This window comes from Aedes albopictus, chromosome 2 (assembly GCF_035046485.1).
Source record: "Aedes albopictus strain Foshan chromosome 2, AalbF5, whole genome shotgun sequence".
NCBI classification, from domain to species: Eukaryota; Metazoa; Arthropoda; class Insecta; order Diptera; family Culicidae; genus Aedes; species Aedes albopictus.
The window spans coordinates 208,539,078-208,560,844 of NC_085137.1; the positions used below are offsets into that span (position 1 = coordinate 208,539,078).

The window sequence follows — 21,767 nt, forward strand, 5'->3', positions numbered from 1 at the left end:
TACATCGATAAAGGGTGAAAATCAACTATAGCGAATAATTGGTACTATAGCCATAATTGGATCACTTACCCTACTGGTAGGAAGAAAAAGTTGTCAAAAGTTGGCTTGATTACTCAACAAAACAGCCCAGAGATCGATTTCAAAAGTATGTCTATTCTTAAAAAAATACTGACTTCCAATGGATAGAGAGTTTTCTATCCAGAGGCAATTACCAACATCCAGCTTTTACTCAAATTTTGAAAAATTCAAATTATGGATAGCCCCAAAAACAATCATTTGTCACAAAGGGGTTTCTCGTAGCTTCAAGGCCCCTCTCAGATCAACACTAGCTATAGCTTTTTTTTTTCGTTATAACGAAAGGGTTAACAGAATACTGACCCACGGCAATGCCTAATTCTCTGATGGTCGTCTAAGGACGAAAAACAACTACATAAGAAGGGCAGGCTCCTATTTTAGGCACTTTTCTGCTAGTATTAAGTTAATAATGAATTAATTAACAAATTACGTCCTAGTATCTAGCCGTGTACAAAAATTAAGGCCAAGTAGTTTAAAATTGACTGAGTTATAGCGTGAAGTGCCCAAAATACCAACTACTGTCCAAGTGGTTCGGTACTCTACTTTATGATAAAGTGGCAGCGCAATGCTATTGCTAAGTGTTTTTATTATTTTTTTAGTCCTATTTGATAAGAATAGGAACATTTGTGATTGTTTTGTATAACGACAATAATTGTTTGTTATACTTACATGCTTTTCAAGTAGCATTTCGGTAGACTTATTGTAGTTTTTGCGGGGGTGTCTAGGTATCCCTACACTGCATCATCAACAGACACCCTTACTAACCTCGATCACTCAACTACAATGTATCCGGTCAAGTAACCATCGTGAAGGAATTAGTAGTGCGAATGCTATAAGCGTATCGTTCTTCCGCGTATTGCTCGGAAATGGGGAAGAGCTGAATGTCACTAAATCAACAACACTGACTGGTGGTGGCCGGCCATTGAACAGCAAGGCAAGTGCTTGGGCGACTACTCACCATATGGCTTAAAATAGCTATCACATAATGCCAAGGTTGATTGTACCTTTACTTTCGCTGGTTCGATCCGCGACGGCGACAGCGACGACGACGGGTGCCAAACGTTTACCAGTGACTACATGATTCGCCATTGATCGATTGCAGACAATGATTGGGTTTAATTGATAGGGGTTTAGTGCTTGAAGGAGACATATTGGCAGCACCCTATATCGAAGAGCGAGATTGGGAAAGTGTCGGTTGGACAAAAAATACCGTTTTGATAAAAGTTCTTTTAGCCTCACATTAGCCTGGAACTGGGACAAAGTCTGCTTCTCAGTTTTGTGTTATATGAGCTTTTCTATAGTTATTGACTGTGAGCTATACAATCGTAAAGTCAAGGAAATTTGCTTTACGAAAAGTTCCTGGACCGACTGGGATGGAGAAAATTTCGATTGAATCGATACACGAATGCTCTATCACAATTGAGATTCTAGCAGTATACCCGCCGGAACTTTCCATAAAATTTCTGAAGCAATCAGTAGAGAAGTTCACGGAAAAGTTTCTCCGTGAATATTTTTTTATTGTCTTGTTAGGCCTAGTTAGGCTCGTGGAGAAAGCGTCTAATATATATACGGAAAAGTTAACTACGAAATTGCTGGATTTTTTCATTAAAGTAAATTTACTCACTCTTGCTCATACACTGACGAGCATGCCATCGCTGCCTAGTTGTGCATTGCGGTAAGTCCGATGCAAATATAGGGTATTGGTTCCCTTATTAAGCATGTGGTTCCCATTTTCATCCTACGAAAAACAAAGGATTGAAGCACTGTTTGTTTTGTTTCTTATTTTTGTATTTTTTGTTAGAAGTGAGCACGCATGAAAACAAAAAGAACGGAATCAATCGGTGCCGTAATCGCTTGTTTTCGAATAGGATGAAATTGGGAGCATGAGATTACTGATGGCACACAAACCCTATTTCTTTTATGTCCGAGACCTCTCATCGGATACAAGGGGGTGAACAAAAATAAATAAGGAACAAACAAATAAAAATTATTGAAAAATTAAAAAAATATATCAACTGTTGAAAACATATTTTTCGACTATTAAAAAATAGTTGCTTGTCAACATTTTTTCTATTGAAAATCGAGTCATAGAATGCCATGTTTCTTTTTTCGTCACTTCATTATTCTGGGAATTTTGAAGGGGGGGGGGGATGACATAAAACAAATTAAATATTTGCATCGGCCTAATTATGACCCAGAATGCACTACGTTTTCGTGGTGAGCGTCTGCTAATAGACGAAGAAGGTTAACATTGATTACAATACTATTCAACCAGAGGCGAGAACACGTTCAATTACGTGGGTAGGACAAATTTGCAATCAAAGCAGCTTTCTGTAGCAGTTCTTGAGCTTTAGTTCTTCAGTTCTCCAAATTCTCAATTAAAAATTGGTGGATATGGCATTTTTGTCAAAAATATTCCAAGAAATAATAGTCTTGAAATGTTGTTTTTTTTTGCATTCGTAGCAAATAACCATATGGAATTTTCGATACAATCACATTAAAAAAAAACCTTCATTTGAAATCAATGAATGAATGAATGAATGTTCAAGGTTTAATGAAATTTTAGGAGCAGTTAACGTGAAACATCGATATATCCCATTGCAATTTTGCAAACAAACTTTAGAGGCACAAATCTAACGAATGATGCGTCGAGTCAAGCCGCACTTGATTATCCTGGCTTTTCTCACTTGCAAAAAAAGAGGCAGCTTTTCCAAATAGAGTGCATTTGTTTACGAATTTTCGAGATTGGTGGTCTTGAAAACGTGAGTAGGGGCCCAAGTCGGCCATTGCGGCAACCAAATTTGTGTCCTCTGACGTTTCTCCTTAATTTTAAAATATATTAAAAAAAATAAAATCGCGAAAAGCAACCAGATTGATATAGTAGAATAATAGAATACATTTCGGCGCTGTGCAAAAGTGGAAGTGTAGCTGCCAATTGGAATCGCTCACGTAGAGCCCTAGTGGGCAAAAGAGCTATAAATTAGGTTAAGGACAAACGTCTTGAAATTCCGGTTCAACAGTGCATCAAAACTTCAGACGCACTAATTCAAACAACAATGCATTTTTTTATTCTGTTCTTGCTCACTTGTAATAAGCTTAAAATAAGAAGCTCAGGTGCGCTGGTTTTGTTTACGAAGAGATTTGTGCCCTCAAAATCGTGAGTAGGTGCCAAAGTCGGCCATTGTGGCGGCCATTTTGGGATTCAAACAAGTCTGTCCTTAAGTGAATAAGAATAAAAACACCTTGAAAACTCAGGTTGCCAATTAAACAATTGCATTGCATTGCATTTAATATCATCACCATAATATGATTTATAATACAATCGAAATGAGTTTCATTATGAACTATAATGCAACTTACGATATCAAAAAGGCAAGTATAAGTGCGGCTCCGTGTTCGTTCAGCTAATGTCACCAAAATCTTAGTCGCAGCGTGCTGAGGAGCGCCCGGCGCAACTGCCAGGAAAAGTTTTCGGCGTGCCACTGGGCGTTGCATGCTAGTCCGTCTAGTGTCGTGCTTCCTTCAAAGAGCGAAAAAGCTCACTGGAGCATTAAACCAAGCATTAAACGTGTCCGCGTCGGACTCGGACGTTGTACGACGATGTTTTTAGCAAAAATAACATGTGCATCATTACATCATGGATGATGAAACGTATTTCAAATTGGACTAAATACAAGGCACTTCCAGTCGCACAGTTTACACGGATATTCTTAATTCGGAAAAATCTATTTTTTGCAAAAAATTAGGGAAAAAGGCGTTGATTTGGCAAGCAATTTGCCAATGCGGTTGAGATCGTTACGTTTCTTCACTATCGCAAATATGGACATCAAAATTTATCAAAAGGAATGTCTGCAACAACGAATTCTGTCAACCATACGAAAGCACAGAGGCCCCCCAAGTAACAATTCCATTGCTGATTGGTTTTATTTGATTTTTATTAGGGTTTTATTACAGCAATAAATAAAACTCACAGTTTATGATTACTTTAATCTTATTATTATTATTATTATTATTTATTTTTTAACTAAAAATTTTGAAAGAGGGAAAACCCCTTTGAGTGATTTCCGCAATTTTGAAATCTTTCTCAAAAAGGCACAAAACCTCTTCATCTTTTCAAAAAACATTACAATATAAACTATATCTAAAGGCTCCTCCGGAAAACAAATTACTTTAATCTTAGATAATTAATAGGGTGGGGCGGGGCAAGATGGGTCACCTAAGGATGGATCGCCATAACTTTGTAAATACAAATCGTGTTGGTTTGTATTCGTCCGCTTCTCTTTAATACACTTGTTAGCTATGCTAAAAGTCGATAAAAAGTTCATTAAATACAAAATATGATGTTAAACAAGCAGTTTTCAAAAGAGTTCGATTTTGCGCCGTGAAAAAAGTGCGGGGCAAGATGGGTCATCTTTTAAGTAATTCACATTTTCTCAACGAAAAACGTCAAAATATAAGTTTTGTTCCGCATTCATATATGCTCCATATCCATACTGAGTAAACAAGAGCTACTAGTAAACATTTTATAAATTTATTTGAAATATAAAAAAACTTTACGATTTCAGTGGTTTTAAGACGACTTGAAAAACGATGTTTTCACAAATAAATTATCATAATTTTATGTTATAATTTTGAGCGTTCATTCCGCTTGATTGAAGTCATTTATGAGATAGTCTTGTAATAAAAAATAAATAACTTTTGAATGCTCCAAAAATACGTTCAAAATTGAAGGTGACCCATCTTGCCCCGCGGCCGTTTGTATGGAGATTATATGGAATGTATCGCATAAGAAAAGTGGCTAAAAACCATTTTATTCTTTATTTCCAATGAGAGTGAATATTTTTTCAATCAATGCCCCAAACTTTTGTATATTCATGCTGGTCATCTAACAAAATTATTAACATAATCAAAACATAAGTAATGCGCCCAAAAATGGCACTGACCCATCTTGCCCCGCGACTCATCTTGCCCCGCCCCACCCTACATAGATTTCCCACTTATGCGATGCGCTGGCAACAAAACAGCAGCGCCTACAGGATGAGGGTGGTCGACGGGTGAACTACACATTTGAACCTATTTGAACTACCCTGCGCATTTCAAGGCAAGGCTTTAGAAGTCCATCACGGGGTCCAAGTAAGCTTGCGATGAAAATAACTGACATTTCGAGTTGCGTGAGCCATCCAATTGTAATCATTTTCCTCCATGTTGGAGCTGCAGCTTAGCTGCAACCTTCCGAAACTCAGCGTAAGTAAAAAAAATCACTTCATAAAATCTTTAGCATCTTATAAGAAATAGTTTATTTATAGCTGCTAAAATGGCGCGTCGGCATCGAGTGGTTGATGGGAGCTACCACGTAGTAACTTTATGATGACACTGCTAACTCCTGCGTCCCAAAGCTCCGAAGCGTGTCAACCGACGAGAGAAATACAGCTTCTCCGTGAGATTCTATGCATATCGTATTGGAAAAGAACTTGGACAAAGTGCTGCTGACTTGGCTGCCGAGGTCTGAACTTTAGATAAATCACTACAATAAATTGGTTTGGACTGTTTCCTTCAATATTTTGTAATTTGAACTACGATGATGCGTTTATTTCCCTTTAATGAATATACAACACACTGTAAATGAGTTCTGCATGACGCACCAGAAAAATTTTATCTGGAGAGTATTGGTTTCAAATTCGGTGTAACAAGGGCTGAAGGAAGCCCTTTTCGGAAGAATGCCACAGTATGGTCCACAAAGTTTCGCGCAACTCCGCACTGCCCCGTAACCATGGGCTATCAGTTCACTATGTCGTGAACATGGTCAACCAAATTAGTGTAGTTACGTACCCTAGTATGACCAGACGGGCTTGGACGACTGAGTTGGGCCAGTCACATGTACATCATCTGACCTAAGCATCTGAAAGCCAATCGATTAAATTTCGGCAGCTCTACTCCACCAGAAAAAACGTCACGTGTCTTCTATAATATACAAAGACCTTACTTCGCACGCAAAGTCCTGGACTGGAAAGAGAAGAAGCCTCCATTCCACGAGCTGTCGTCGAATGTAGACACCTCGAAGTTTAGACTAGTTTCCGTTTACGACCACAAGTACAACCGGGGTTAGAAGACGTTTCAATGTACCTATCAACCGACATTTGAAATTCATTGATGGTAAAACAAATTCGTTTCTGACAGTTGTCAGTTGATAATGCTCCATGCATGCAGAAAATCAATCAAGTGTGCAGGGTATACTAAATAGCGTAATGCGCAGTGAAGCTACTCACATGCATACTTCGATGCGTTAGTTGGACATCTATGTATTGATTATCTAAGCTTTAATGAAAACTATTGATGAAATGTTTTAAAGTATACTTGAAGATATCCATAAAGCCAGATTTTAAGAATAAACAAAACAAAACTATATGTAAACCCTCTGGCAATCATTTTTACCACAATAAAACTGTTCAAACTCTCAACAGATGGCGATCCATTCGATTAGTAACGACATCTGTTGGTGGAAAAGCAGAAACTACGATACTTCTAGGTTTATTGTGGTCACCATGAAAGTAAACTTCCTTTCGTTTTATTTTCGCTAATTTTATGGTCGTCGCCATATTGAAGAATCAGCTGACGTGAATGGAAAATAGTTAATTTTGCTCAAATAAGCAATGAATTGATAGTTTGCCGTCATTTGCATAACATGCTCTTATAAATAAACTCTCTCAGCTGGGTTTTCTTGTGATTCGAGATAGTTTTAGTAAATCAACAAATTGATTTATTTCATTTCAAGACGATAATATTCAACAATTTCGAAGCGCAATAATTTTATGTTTCTGCAATCCCAATATTCACGGTAACATTGAATGCGCATAAGCCTACCAACACAATAATTACTAAAATATTACTTTGACATTGTCGCTTTCCACTTACGAATGATGTATCCTCCTAAACTTTACGTGCCATCGAAGAAACTTATCTGCATCTTGAGCTGTCATAGTTTTTGTTGAGAAAAAACAACAACAATCATCATAACCTCTTTTCGAGAATGGAAAAAAATCAACTAGCTTTTAAAACAGTTTTATTGCTATTCTTAGACCGTTCACAATGCTGTTTTATTTTGTATGGCGAGTTTTAAAATTTTTAAAACTCGCCATACAAAATAAAACAGCATTGCGAACGGCCTTAATGTGGTTTGCAAAACCTCTCCAAGAGTGGCCCACTTAGCCGGAAGATGCTCTTAAAGAGGTTATCAAGATGTTTGATGTATAAATAAGTTTATTGCAAGATTTATAAAATTGGTCATGAAGATCTCTTATAGAGCCGAACAAAACTTAAAATGTTACTTGGGCCTACATTATTTTGGCTGATTTGGCAACCTGCACTACGTGTGGGACCAGGACAGCGAAAGGAAAAATCCCCGTAGCTCACAACAAAAACACGTTCAAAATTGTTTGTTCTGAAAATTTATGCATTACACAATTTCTCACTGATTTATTTGCTATCTCCGCGTTGTAGTGTAATTTCGAAAGATTGCACGCAAAAATTTTGATAACCTTTTGCTAGTTTTACACGTTTTACTTAAGTAACAACGTATGGTAATGACTAATGTCGTGCACATCTCAAATCTGTCAGACTGCCCAAAAATGTCAATGAGCCATTTTACCAAGTGACAACAATGTTGATGATGATATTGATTTTCACGGGTTATTGGACGCCACCTCCTGTCAAAATTCATTCATAAAATCGGCTCGTAAAATGGACTATTTCACAAACATGTCAAATTCATGCGGGACACCTTGGACCAGTATGATAAAAACAATGTCCTATTTGTGGAAAAAGCAATGCATCCTCCAAATTGACCACAAATAAGGCTCGTTCAGAAATATTGAGCTTTGATGAAAGGGGAACCGCGGAAAAAGAAGAGAGAATCAGATGACGTCATCAGATTCAAGAAATAATGGGTCAACGTAAGCAAAACGGTTGTCCAAAACCTCGTGAAGAACATCAAGAAGAAGGTGTGAGAGCTGCCAAGCTCCATGAAAAAATAAATATGGTAAGTGTGGGGGGGGGGGGAGAAGAAATGAATCCCTGAAACATTCTGAGTACACATCGAATTATTTGTTTTCTACAGGGAATGAAATTATCGATCACGATCGCGATAGTTGAAAACTCTCCCACACGCATTATCGGCGAAAAAAGCAGGGGAATAAGCTGGCTGTCAACTGGGAACAAATTGCGCCTACCCTCTATTCAATTTTAGTACCATTACAAGGACGTAACGGCCAACCAATAAAATATCTATTTTCGTTCGCAAAATTGATTTTAACACCGTTTTATTATGCTAAAAGCAAGTCAGCATGTGATTCAAGCATAATCCCACACATTTTATTTAGATTATATTGAAAAAAAAATATTCCAAAAAAAAATCAGTGTTTTGTTTTCGCCATTATGAAATATTTGCCTATACTCTCGCTTGTTTTTGTTTTCGTTTTGTTTGGAGTGCGGAAATCGGTTGAAAATTGAAAACTCCCAGGGCGGTTCTGGTGCTTTGATATGAGGGTAATTTAACACTACAACTCAAGAAATTTCGATAATTACCTAAAAAAACTGAGCACCAGCACCGAAAGGAAGAGAAAAACGCTCATGTTTTTACTATTGTTGATGTTTATAAACAACTAAACAAAAGATGTTTACAAATTAGAACCAACAGCAGATGGCGCGCAGGTGGGCATGTTTGGGTGGGCGTAGAGGGTAGGATCTACCACCCCTGGAAAAAAGACGTGCGATAAATTCAGACCCGGGTTTCTCCCGAGAATGTGTTTTCGCTCGTTCCGCAGCGCCGAAAATCGATTATCATCAACAATGAAAAGTTGACTGGTTTGCTTTCTGCTCTTTGTTCGCCTTTCCGTAGTCCCGTCGTCACCGGCTGTAGCTTTTATGTATAAAATTTCTGTCCTCTCGCGAGCAGCTTGTGTGGTCGAGTGGTAATGGTGCGCGCTCATACACATTTTTGTGGAGGGTCTAGGTTCGAATCCCGTTAGCGGCAAATTTTTGTTATTTGCCTTCTGATAATTATCGCGATAACTTTGCAGGCGATAAAGTTGGATAGCGAAAATGAAAAGAGTGATTTCCAGTTTTCGGCTATCTTTGATCGGGGACAAACAGCAACGACCGATAAACATTTCTCACAGGAAAAGTAAAAACAGAAAAAATCGGTTGCTCGAAAAACGCCGTTTTTCGTCTCAATTTGCTGATAATTTCATTCCCTGGTTTTCTATCACAACTTTCCATATACACTAGTACACACTCAGAAAAAATCACCGACTTCGGTAATATTTTACCGAAATCCCAACCGTTAAGTTTTTTTACCGGAAAAATTCGGTGACGTTTACCGAACTTCATTAAAATTTGACAGATAAACGATAACATTTACCAAAATTTGGTATTTTTTACAGAATTTCGGTAAAAAACCATTCCCGAATCCTCAGCAGTTGAGATTTCGGTAAAAAAAAAACGAACGCGACTAGCTGTGTAAGCTATGACAAAAGATTATATGTAGAAAGGTCGTACAGTTTGAAACCTGATTCTTCAGGTGACCCATTTTGGCCCACCTCATTTTTATGGGGGCAAAATGGGTCAGCTAACAGAAAACTCATTTTTTCTCCAATAAATAAATACTATATCTTCTATTTTATTTTGTATATCTAAGCTTCTCATACCTACTGATTACATGAAGGCAGTGATGAAACATAATGGTAGTTTATTCTAGGAAATAGAAAATTTTTGTTCAGGCAATCACGAACGGACTCCAAAAATCTATGATTTTTTTTGCAGAAAAATATTGAAATTTTAGTGATCTCTTCGCTTCGATAATGTAGGTCATAGAATTGCCTTTCAATGTAAAATAAAACATTTTGAAAAACCATGCAAACATATCGAAAACTAAGGGTGACCCATCTTGCCCCGCCTATACGTTACATGTAGTTATATGGAATGTATAAGGAGTATCACGAAAAAACATATTATTTTTTGTCTGTACAAGGAACGTAAAGATATTTTAAACGAATATTTCACTTTTTTGTCGACCCACACCACATTGTACATCTGAGAAAATTATTGAAACATTCAAAAAATAAATAGTACAGTTGAAAACGACACTGGCCCATCTTGCACCCTGAACCATCTTGCCCCCACATACCATATATTTTGATGTCATGTCATGGGTTCTTCTGATGGTTAATAAACAATGTAATTGAATTTAATTTTCATAGTATATGAAACATTTTTAAATACAGCAATTTTCAGGTGTTCTTATAATTATCGATACAGTCCATACAAAATGTATGGAAAAAAAATCACCGCTGAAATAATTTCTAGTCTTAATTCCGATTATAAATATAATAGTCCATACGAGAAAAATCCGAGATAAATGGAAGTTCAATAATACATAAATAGAGATTTTGACACCGTGCGATGGTACTGATGGAAATGATCATAGGGTATTGGTTCCCTTATTAAGCATGTGGCTCCCATTTTCATCTTACGAAAAACAAGGGATTGAAGCGCTGTTTGTTTTGTTTCTTATTTTTGTATTTTTTGTTAGAAGTGAGCACCCTTGAAAACAAAAAGAACGGAATCAGTCGATGAAGTATTCGATTTTTTTTCGAATAGGATGAACATGGGAGCGTGAGAATACTGATGGAACACATACCCTATTGTACTGAATAATTTTTGTCACTACAAAAAAATGCTGTATACAACTCGTTGCAAAACTCGATTTTTACAGGCCTCATCGTAGGTATCCAATTCGACAAGCCTTGTTGGATAAATGTACAACTCGTGCTCCAAAACTATTCTAACACAATCTGTATTCTCCCAAGCTTGACCATTGAAATTCGTTCAGTTCTATAGGATCTCCATAGACCATACACGGAACCGCCAAACTACCCAAAATTGAGTTCTTTTGACGCAATCCCATAGTTCCGCCCAATAAGCCAAATTTGAGTAAATCGATTAAACTCACACTAGGTAAATTGCCTTTACCTCCAGCAAAAAAAATATACTTAAGAGTAGGTAAATTCAACCCAAGACCCCCCCACCCTCATTCAACCCAAATTTGAGTATACCTACATTTACTCAAAATTGGCTTATTGGGCTCAAGTACCCCCATTGGGTAGATGCATCTCTGTTTGTTTTTGACAACATCGGTGGGGAAAGAGGGAAAACAACCTAATTTTGGGTAACTAGTTTATTCGATATACTCAGCTTTGAGTAAAATCGACCCAAAAATTAGGTAGTTTGATTTCTCCGTGTATACTGTCCTGCTTACTTGCTTGGCGTACGCAGCGTACCGTACGACTTTCGACTGGTGGTCAATTTCTTCGCGTTCTCAGCTGGTTGTAATAAATTTATTAAACCCTTACACCTACTTTTCTCTTTACGCTTGCTGCTGGCATTTTCACTGTCGACCAATACATATATAATGTTTCTTTGATTTGCATACAATAATGGCAAGACTCCCTTATCGAAGCAGTAACTTAAAAAATACGCAAAGTCCCCGTGACCGTGAAACGGGGGACAATTACAATTTATGGATCAAAACAATTAGCGCCCACTCGCGCAGATTTGGTGGGCCATGACAGACGCGCAAAACCACTCCCGTTGCCTTGCCATACATTTTCATTCGAATATTCGGAATTCCGCGAAACAAACTGTACAATATTTTCCTGCCCACGCAACTCGTGGTGCGGTACCGGTTCAACGCAGGCGCACGGCGCATCTCACCCATGTGTGCCAAGCCAAGTGTTCACGTTCCTAGCTTGTCGTCACCAATAACCTACCAGAGCGTAGCAACGAGTGGGATCGACGACGACGACACCACACACCACGGCCGGCAGGGTGCATCAATTGTTTTAGGAAGGTGCACGAGGCAACAACGATCGTCCGGGTGGTGGCAACCAATCTGACACATTTGATCGTTATACGAGAAATAAATTGCGAAAACGCATGAAAAGAACACACGAACGAATAAATTTGAGAAATTAAAACAGGAAAAGTTTCCGCGCGATACATTTGGGGCGACTGCACACACAAATCTTGCCGCCGGTTGCATGCCGAATTAACCGCTGAAAGCAGGAAAAAAAAACATCACAAAATCGAGAGAAGAAAACAATTTTCAGCAAAACGATATTTTTAAGTGAGGATCGCGTATACGACGGCAGCTGGTTCGAGAGCACTTACTAAATACGTAGGTAGTAGACAGGAAAAGTTTGGGCAAACTGCTCTTCTGGCAAAAACTCGATTCAAAATATGGTCACAGAAAACAGACATCCAGACTAGGGTGCCTGTTCCAATTATGGCACTACCTAAGGAAAACTATTTGTATAAAAATAACAAGAAGACCAACGAATGTCACCAATATGTTAAAAGATAGCTGAGCTAGCATACTTTACAGGAAAAATATAGAAACGGAGCCAAAACTAGGGTAAATCGCCAATTGTTGCACGGCTAAAAATTCGCCAATTATTGCACACCCCATAAGAAAAGCATGGAGTGTGCAACAATAGGCGAGTTTTTAGTTGTGCAACAATTGGCAAATTACCCTACTTTTAGTATTTATTAAAGGGTGTGCCAATGATACGAACCCTGTACCAGTTATAGCTACATTTGTAAACTTCGGTTCCTTTTCGCACTATTTGCATGCATTCCTTATGGGATTAGCCATAACTGGTACACTATGGCGAAAAAGGCAAAGAAGCTGAAATTTTAAGGAAACTGATTTATTCCTACCATAATTTGAGCAAAATGTGGAGTTTAAATGAGTGCAACCATCTTTTGTGAACGTGATCTGTTGTTCATATTTTTTTCTTGTTGATTTACATCGTTAAAGGGTAAAAATCATCTATGGCGAATAATTGGTACTATAGCCATAATTGGAGCACTTGCCCTACAATGAACTTCATTCAGAAAGTTGTGTAAGGATTTGAATCATTACTTGGGTTAAGGTTGCAAGCCAATAAAAACAACTCGCTGACTGCAGCGCCACGTTGTGACTGCTTGCGTTGGCTGCAAGGATGGAAATCTAGTGATCATGATAAGATTCTGAATGTATCGCGGTTGAAGCACATCGCGCGATCTTAGCAACAACGATAGAACGTTGTCGTCAAGCATTATAACAAACCACGCTCCGCGAAAATTGAATCGCGAGGCATGTTCGGCCATGATGCGATCGTTATCATGAAGTCGAAATGATAAATACCGAAAATCATTCACTTTTTGTGCATTCTTGGTGCTCTAATATCAAGATATGCCAATGAATGTATTGTTTTTCATCATGAATTCTGTTTGGTGGTCCATAAAAGGTTTAAATCCAGGTTTAAATCGTGATGAATAACATTTATCGCGACTTGTAACATGATCTGATAACGTGTGATCCCATGATAAAGCGTGCATCAGATGCTTTGATTGCCTATGATCCCATGATACAAGCACGGGGCGAGGATTTCGGCATCATGCTACTGCAAGAGCAAAGGCAATCTTGGATTGTTCGTATCCTGTTTCATTTATCACTAGAAGTGATTTTCTTCCATCCTTACACAGCTATTTATTGAAGCGACTATTTCCATCTCTTTTCTTGTCATTACTAATGATTGCAGTGCATCCGAGATGCATTACAATCATTAAAGCGGCCAGGCCTGCGCTGTGCAGCGTTTTCAATTCAACAATAAGAATGACAATGAGTCGGGACATCTCTTACAAATCACTCAGTTTATGAAAAAGCAAAATAGGTACGGTGAAAATCGGTGGGGGCGACGATGCTAAGAAGGTTAATGTCACGCCCAGTTCCTTCCTGGGTAGGAACACAGGCATTTATTTCGTATCCTGGCCCTAGTGCCTAGGTTGAAACACCTTTCAGGTATCAGGTATCAGTAGGTCGGCTTCAGAGGCATGTTCTCCTCCATTTGGGAAATTTGTGCCCACGAGCCTATTTATCATTCAACTGAGATAGAAGGGAAGGAAAAATGATGAGATAGGAAAAATGACAGGTAAAGGAACAGGATGGTCATACACGCATAAGCGGGCATAATGGGTTCGAACAGCGCCCTAAAAAGGGCACTGTGATAACGCATAAAACGTAAAGAGAGCTTATAACTCTTAACCGCAGCGGGTCAAGAACAACAGAACATCCTGAAGATTTAAGTTTCTGAAGTCAGTTTCACTTAATAAGTGTTTAATACAGAGTACTTGGAAACGCAAATCAAATGATACGAAGTTCCATAATCGGAGTCACAGCTATCATATACAAATGAATCAGCTTGCTGAATGTTCACCATGTGATAGCTGAGTCGGCAGTGGCTAGTCAATGCTTTGACCAGCATACTGCAATTCTGCTTGGACAGATTTGTTAGATACTTCTGGAGATGGCTCAGTACAATACAATTTTGTTTGACGACATGACTCCAAGCTATTCCAATATTGATTGTGCTGAGTGGCAGCCCAGGTGTCAATTTGAAGCTTAGCACAACACTTCGATGTCGGAATAGCGGTATCAGGACCAATGAAGTCATGTGATGTTCCAGTGCGAGCTAACTCATCAACCATTTAATTTCCAGCGATGGAAGAATGGCCAGGACCCATCCCAAGCAACATGACTTGTTTCAAAGCCAGAACCAGCAACATCAGTGCAATTTATTCACTGTTCAAATTAAGGACAACAGAACACAATTGCTTCTTCTTTGAAACGCAAAAAGCGCAAATTTTAAATCGTTGTGCAAGTTGAGCTAGGGGGAATGATAAAAAAATGAAAAAATATATTCAGACTCGAACCATGGACACCAGGAGTATTAACTACTCACCTTACACACTACACCAGAAGCTCTGTGGAAGGTTTGCTGCTCAATGCATCCTAAAAGCTACTGAAGTTACGCGTTACTTCATTGTACCGTCTTTGCCACAAGTTAGAAAGCTGTCAAAATGAAAAGACGCGCAAGTTTTTCGCAACACATTTGGAACCTAATCTGAACAAACAAACCAGAGTAAAATGTTTCATGTGTGTTACATAGCACATTTAATGCAAGCTAACTGTATTGCCACTTGTGAGGAATATGTAAGCTCCGCCTCCATAAATCGATGTTAAATCAATGAATCAAAATTCAACCATCGCGCAACAACAACGACAATGTCGCAACCTGATTTTGTTGCGACATTCTACCCAATGCGACATACGTTTGTCCCAACTTGAACAGAATAGGACAAAGATCATGCACCACGAATTTAGAGATTTTTAAGCCTTGCATTGTGATTTTCGAGCGGTAACTTCGAGTCGGTAAACACTACAATGATGTTGAAGATGTATCATCAAAAAGTTTCGATTTTTGGTTAGTAATAATTGATTATTCACGAGTTGAAAAGTACACAACAAATTCAGCTTCCTTTTTGTCTGCAACAAAAAAAAAGTCGAGATCATGTCATTATCTGTTACCAGTTGGGATAAAAAGTAATCGCCGCGTCTTCTTTGTTGCTTGTTTTGTGCCTCTTTTGTCTGACAATTCTCTTCACTGTGTTAAATACGATGTTATTTGTAATTCCAATGAAACAAAGCTGCAACTTAACGATATTCGAAGTTTAAATGCAACTCAACTAACAAGATGGAAGTTGCGTGCGCTTTTATTGCAACTCTTTTAGACCAAAGCATAGAAAACCACATTTTGGATGATGTTGCAGGTGCTGCTTGGGATACAAGGTGAACAGCATTTGCTGTATTCAGCTCCTCGATTAAAGTTCGACAAGCGATAACTAGCTTTGACTTAGAGTTGGCCGAAGCAAGTGCTTTAATAGCAGCCTGGCTATCTAAACAGAAGTATATGACTTTGCCCATTATGTGCTGATTGCACTCCGCACATAAGAGCAAAGATTTCGGCCTGAAAAACGGTGCAGTGTCTACCAAGTGAGTAAGACTGATGTAGCCTTAGCTCACGAGAATAAACACCAGCACCTGCTCGACCAGCGAGAAGGAAGCCATCAGTGTAACATACGATGCTTTCTGAAATACTTCTCTCCAGATAACCAGATGTCCACTCTTCCTGGGAAGGAAATTTCGTGGAAAATGTCCTATATATGGAATATATGGAAAATTGCGGTTCACAGGAGTTTCCTTTAGTAAACCGAGTACCCATAGGCGGTAAGTGTAAGAAAGTGCTTTTTGTTTAAGATGAATGTGTAGTGAGGCAACGTCATAGAGAACTTCGAACGCTACCGTGAGAGTTGAACGCTCCAGACACCGCCATCAAGTTCTTCCTGTGGAGATTGCCTAATTTTGTTTGGATCGTACTCAGTTCGCCCTTTTGCCACCACACAAGACATCCATAGGCCAATATTGGACGAACAACAGTTGTGTTAATCCATTTGACATACTTGGGTTTTAGGCCCCTAGTTTTACCAAAAGTTCGCCGGCATTTCCCGAAGGCCATGCAGGCTTTCTTTATTCTGAATTCAATATAAGGTGTCCAGGGAAGCTTGGAATCAAGAATAACTCCAACGTACTTTACTTGATCAGTCATATTGATTTCAGAATTAAAAAGACGCAAAGGTAGAACGCCATTACGGTTTCGCCTTTCCGAGAAAAGATAGATAGATGTTTTACTCGGATTTACCAAAAGGCCATATTGGCGACACCACCCCTCACCCAGACAACCAGAAATCGCATAAGGATGTACGCTGTACATCGTATAAAGGACTATTTTAACTCACTATCGCATATATATACGGCTGAATGACAATTTTCATCGCATATGATGTTAATGTTTGAACTTATTGCGATGTATCTGGTAAAATCATATAAGAGTGCAAATTAACTTATATAATGTTTAACTACATCGTAGTAGACGATATTATGATGTTTTATTGCGACGAACTTTACTTATTCACAAAAGAGTTCGAGCGGACTCGCAAAGTGTCAATTGAATTCGCATAATTGTGCACTGCGATGCTTATACGACTTCGCTTGGTACTTTTCTTATTATGTCCAATGATGCAAATTATCACCTCACTAGTGCTCATCACAACTCATCAACTGTATATTTATCGCGTGCGATTGAACTGTGCACTGATCAGCGATGACCAGCAGCAAAGAGGTGGCAAAACGAACATGATGTAAATCACAAACGATTTTGCACACATCTGACTGTGCCGCCACACGATTGCCCGAACAGCCGAACCATACCGAATAGGTTGGTTTGCGAAGCAACGTCACGAACGCTCGACACGCACACAGAAGCAACATTCGTATGTACCGATACCATATTAATAAAGCTTCCCGCCAACGATGCTTCGCGATAAGCTGTCGAAAAGCATCGAAAGCGATGAAAAGAGATGCTTGGCTAGGACGCAACGGCTCAACGGCGAAAAGGAAGAGTCAACTATGCTGATCAATGTTGAGTCCGTTCGTGTGCTACTCATATGGGAGGTAGATTGAATAAAGCGAGGATGGGTGAAAACGTATTCGTTGTCGAAAGCAAATCGCAACATTTCGCGAATGTTTTCATCAAATAGCAAGCTTGATTATGTCAGTGAAACTCGCATTGGTGTACAAACTAAATCGCATAAAAGTAAAAATCAACTCGTTAAAATGTGCATACAAACTCGCATAAGCTAGAATCGTTAACGTTGGTATATTGCGATGTGATATGTGATAACAATGAAAGAGGTGCTGTTGGAGTGCCAAAAAGCTACAAGAAAGTTAACAGTCATAATTATGGTTACAAAATAAGTTAGAAAGTCATCATTTTTGTTTTGATGGCCAGATAATTTATAATGGGTGGTGCTATAGGATGTCCCAGAAAGTATGGGCACAACTTTGTATAACGAAAATACAATAATTTTCTGAACAAACAACAGTTTTTATATTTTTGTATTTTTATTCAAAGTATTTTCATTGATTCCTAAAAGAGTTATAACATTAAAAAGAATTGTTGTATGCAGAATATTTAAAATGAAAAAACAACTTCAAAAACTTCTGCACAAACTACTTTTTTACGGTTTTGCCTAAAACCAAAATTCGAAACATTTTTTTCGATTTTTTTTTGACATGATGTATTCGAAAACATCAATGGTTGATTGAATTACAAAACATTAGATGGTTGATTGAATTTTTTATAAAAAAAATGTTCTGCCTGTGCGTACGGGTACTTCAAAATTTTGAGAAAACTGAAAAAATCGCCTTTTCTATTTCTGGATAAGACATGCCCACAGACATTCGAATTTTAAAGGATGTTTGATCGAGAATTAAAATAATTCAATCTACACTTTATAAAGCTTGGTCATTTATTTAACTTATAGCGAAATTTTATTGTAGTTTTCTGCATGCTGTGATATTAACTCAGAAGCTTGTTTTCAACTATTAGAAAATCGAGATTTCAAAAATATCAATTTTGGTGTTTGAAATCATTTCTCAGGTTCAAAAGTACATATTTTCAATTCAAACTTAGGGTTGTATAATAGATATGCATGTAGAAATACACGGATATATTTTTTGAAATTTTTATTGAGCTTAATTTCATGCGTAGAAAACAATTTGTTGAACGATGTCATTGAAAAATATAGCAATTTGTGCAGAAGCTTTGAAAGGTCTTTTAGGGAATGTTCTACCGCATTCAAACGAAATGTAAAATGCAAATTCTAATGATTGGCATTTGATGTTAAGACATTGAGGTAGGGCATGTGTGAAAATAAAGTTTGTTTGTGCATCCATTCCCAAATGACAGAGCTGCAAAATTGTGCCCATACTTTCTGGGACACCCTATAGCAAGAGAGAGGTAGGGAAATCACGTTTCGTCATTTTGAGCTCCAGATAGCGCAGGGAAACCAAGTGCATTCCAACACTGAAGTGAGTTAGAAGGTCATCACATTTAATCAGTGTGATTCACAAGTAGTGTTCGGTGCTCAGTGTGAAGTGTGGCTCAAAAATCCAAAGGGTCTTAGTTCGATACTGAGGTGACAAGAATTGTTTTTTTTTTTTCGAATATTATTAAGTCGCATAAGATGATATATTACGTCGCAATAGTGCACACCGTGCATCGCATAAGATATCGCCTGAAGTCATATAGCGTTATTTTTTTTCCGTCAATGCACGTATAGCGCCTCCACTTTTGTACGCATAAGGCACTTTTACTTCATCTTATGCGATGTAACTTTACCGCATAAAAGTACGTATGACATGAACATAAACTTCATTATACGTGTAAATTGGTTGTCTGGGCAACTACCCGAAGGACGCTTTGCATCAGGTTGAAAAGGGTGCTGATGCACATAGGGGCTGTCCATAAACCACGTGGTCATTTTTTTGGGACTTAACCAACCCCCCCCCCCCCCCCCCCCCCCCCGCGTGGTCATTGGTCCATACACGCAACCTGAGATTGGCAGATTCTAATACAATTGGGTATGAAACATATACAAATATTGTATTAGGGCCTTGCAAATACAAAAATTGGTAGGTGGCAGTATACCAAAAATTGTATTGGCTTCCTAGAATCTGGAAAAGGAACATTTCGCATGTGTGCGTGTGCTCTGTCGCACTGGTTTCTCATTATTTGTTCTATTTTTAGACTGATCATGGCAGCAGCGGCGGCATCAATTACCAATACATGTTTAAAAAGAAATACGGGCGGCGGCGGGAATCGAACCTAGGCACTATCATGATGATGCACAGTATCCTGCGCTCTAACCAGCACGGCTATAACTGCACATGAATAGACAAGAGGCTGAAAGCCATCATCATCAACACAAACGTGGCTTGGTGATGGAAGTGATACAGCCGCCACACTGCACAATGGGTCCAGAGCCGTATTTGCGAAGACAAAACTGTTTAAGCTTCAGCTTTAAGTTTTTAGACACATATTGTGTTTTAGAAAGTTTATTTTCAATTGTTGACCCTATTCCCTATCATTGTTATGTTAGGGTGGTTCGTCTGGTTAAACTGATTCAAAAATCTGCTCTCTAATAATTTTATTTGCAATGCCATGATGGATGGTGATGGATCGTTTAATTAGAAATTCCACCAATAAACGGCAAATTCTAAATTTCATATATCTCAGAACTCTCACCACTTAGAAAGTTGGTGTCTTCGACAACGTTGTTAAGTGAGTCAAGGGCTTACAGTTAATGGTCCACTAGGCGGCGCTAGTTACACATTTGCAAAATCATTCAAATGATTGATATTTTTTCGTGAAGTAATCAACTAGCTGTAAGTTTGTTTTCTTTGAACGTGTCTAAGTCAAGTCAAAGGTTTTTCAAAGAGCTATGTATTAGTCATAATTGTGCAATGTCGCATTTCATTCGGTTCACTTGATCCAGAGATATAGCAATTAAACGAAGAACACTCAAATATGAACTACTTTATTAGAGTTGCTCCAATTTTATGTAAAGTTATCCAATCGAGCCCAAATTTGTACCGTTTATATCTTACTAGTTGTGCAACTGGCAGGAAAAATTTGAGAATATTTGGTGCATTTTTGAAAAAGTTACAGCTTGCTGAATATATTTGAAATAATAAATAAAAGTTGCATGCTTCAATTAGTTCGTAACTAGCGCCGCCTACTGACAGAACCTTGAACCAATCAGCTAATCAACTGAGCGGCCGTAACCAACCTAACAACATCGCCGAAGACATCAACTTTCTAAGTGATCTGAGTCCTGAGATATATGGAATATAATATTTGTTTAAGTTTTAAAAATTGCCTAAAACATTTTTAGCAAGTTGTATCCTTTTATAAAGTCCACCAAAACTATTCAAATTGTGATTACTTGTTCCTCAACGAGTTTGATTTAATTGGTGCAAATTTGGGCTTGATTGATTATTCAACTTTACACGAAATTAGAGCCCTTCTATCTATATCTAGTTTTTGACTTCCGTTTATCAAATTACTGTACCTTAGGACTAAGCGAACCGAATTAAATTAAATTTTGAAAGTTTGTGGAGTTTGTGTGTATTGGTCTTCATGTATCGTTGGACTCGACTAAAGTATGACCAAAGGCAAAAAAGTTGCAATTTATTGAAAACTTTTCGAAAAGTTCTAATGATTCGAATGTTTTATCCAAGGGCTGAAAGTCTCTTGAATAAAGACAAATCAATCAAATCAATCGAATGTTTTATTTTTGTAAATTAGCTATAACTTTGTAAAACATTCTGATATTGTATAGAGAATAATTAATCAGCAGATTTTTGGATAAGCCACACTTGATTGACCGTAATCATTTCACAATAATGAAAAAAAAAGAAATGACAGAACTTGGCAGAAACATTTTTGTCTTCGTAAATACGACTCTAGACCCATTGTGCACTGAAAAGCCCGCATCCAGCAGGTTCATGTTTGCAAGTGGAAAATTCCATGTAGACAAAAGGACGCGAAGCTCAGCAGCGAAGCGAAAGTTATTTTTAGACGCAACCCGGTTCAACTTCTCGGGTTTGAATGGAGGTGTTTGTGTGTAGTGGTATGGAAGCTATGGAACCGTGTAGCGCATCTTAATACAACGAATGGATTATGATTTATTACATTTTCTGTACGTTTTTAATACATAAATTGGTAGAAAAGGCATATCTCAATTTTTGGTAGCTTTTCTTGTTTTGCGTGTACAAATTTTTTTTATTAGTGTGGTTTATGTTAGTGGTAGAGCGGACCTGGTGTGATGGTTGAAGCACGTGACTATCACGCCGA

At 38.1% G+C, this 21,767-nt stretch overlaps 1 protein-coding gene across 2 annotated transcripts in view; it reads left to right on the forward strand.

The window, feature by feature from the left end:
• The window catches only part of LOC109404201 (uncharacterized), a 104,999-nt gene that overhangs the window by 1,581 nt on the left and 81,651 nt on the right, over window positions 1-21,767 (forward strand). The window lies entirely within an intron of this gene.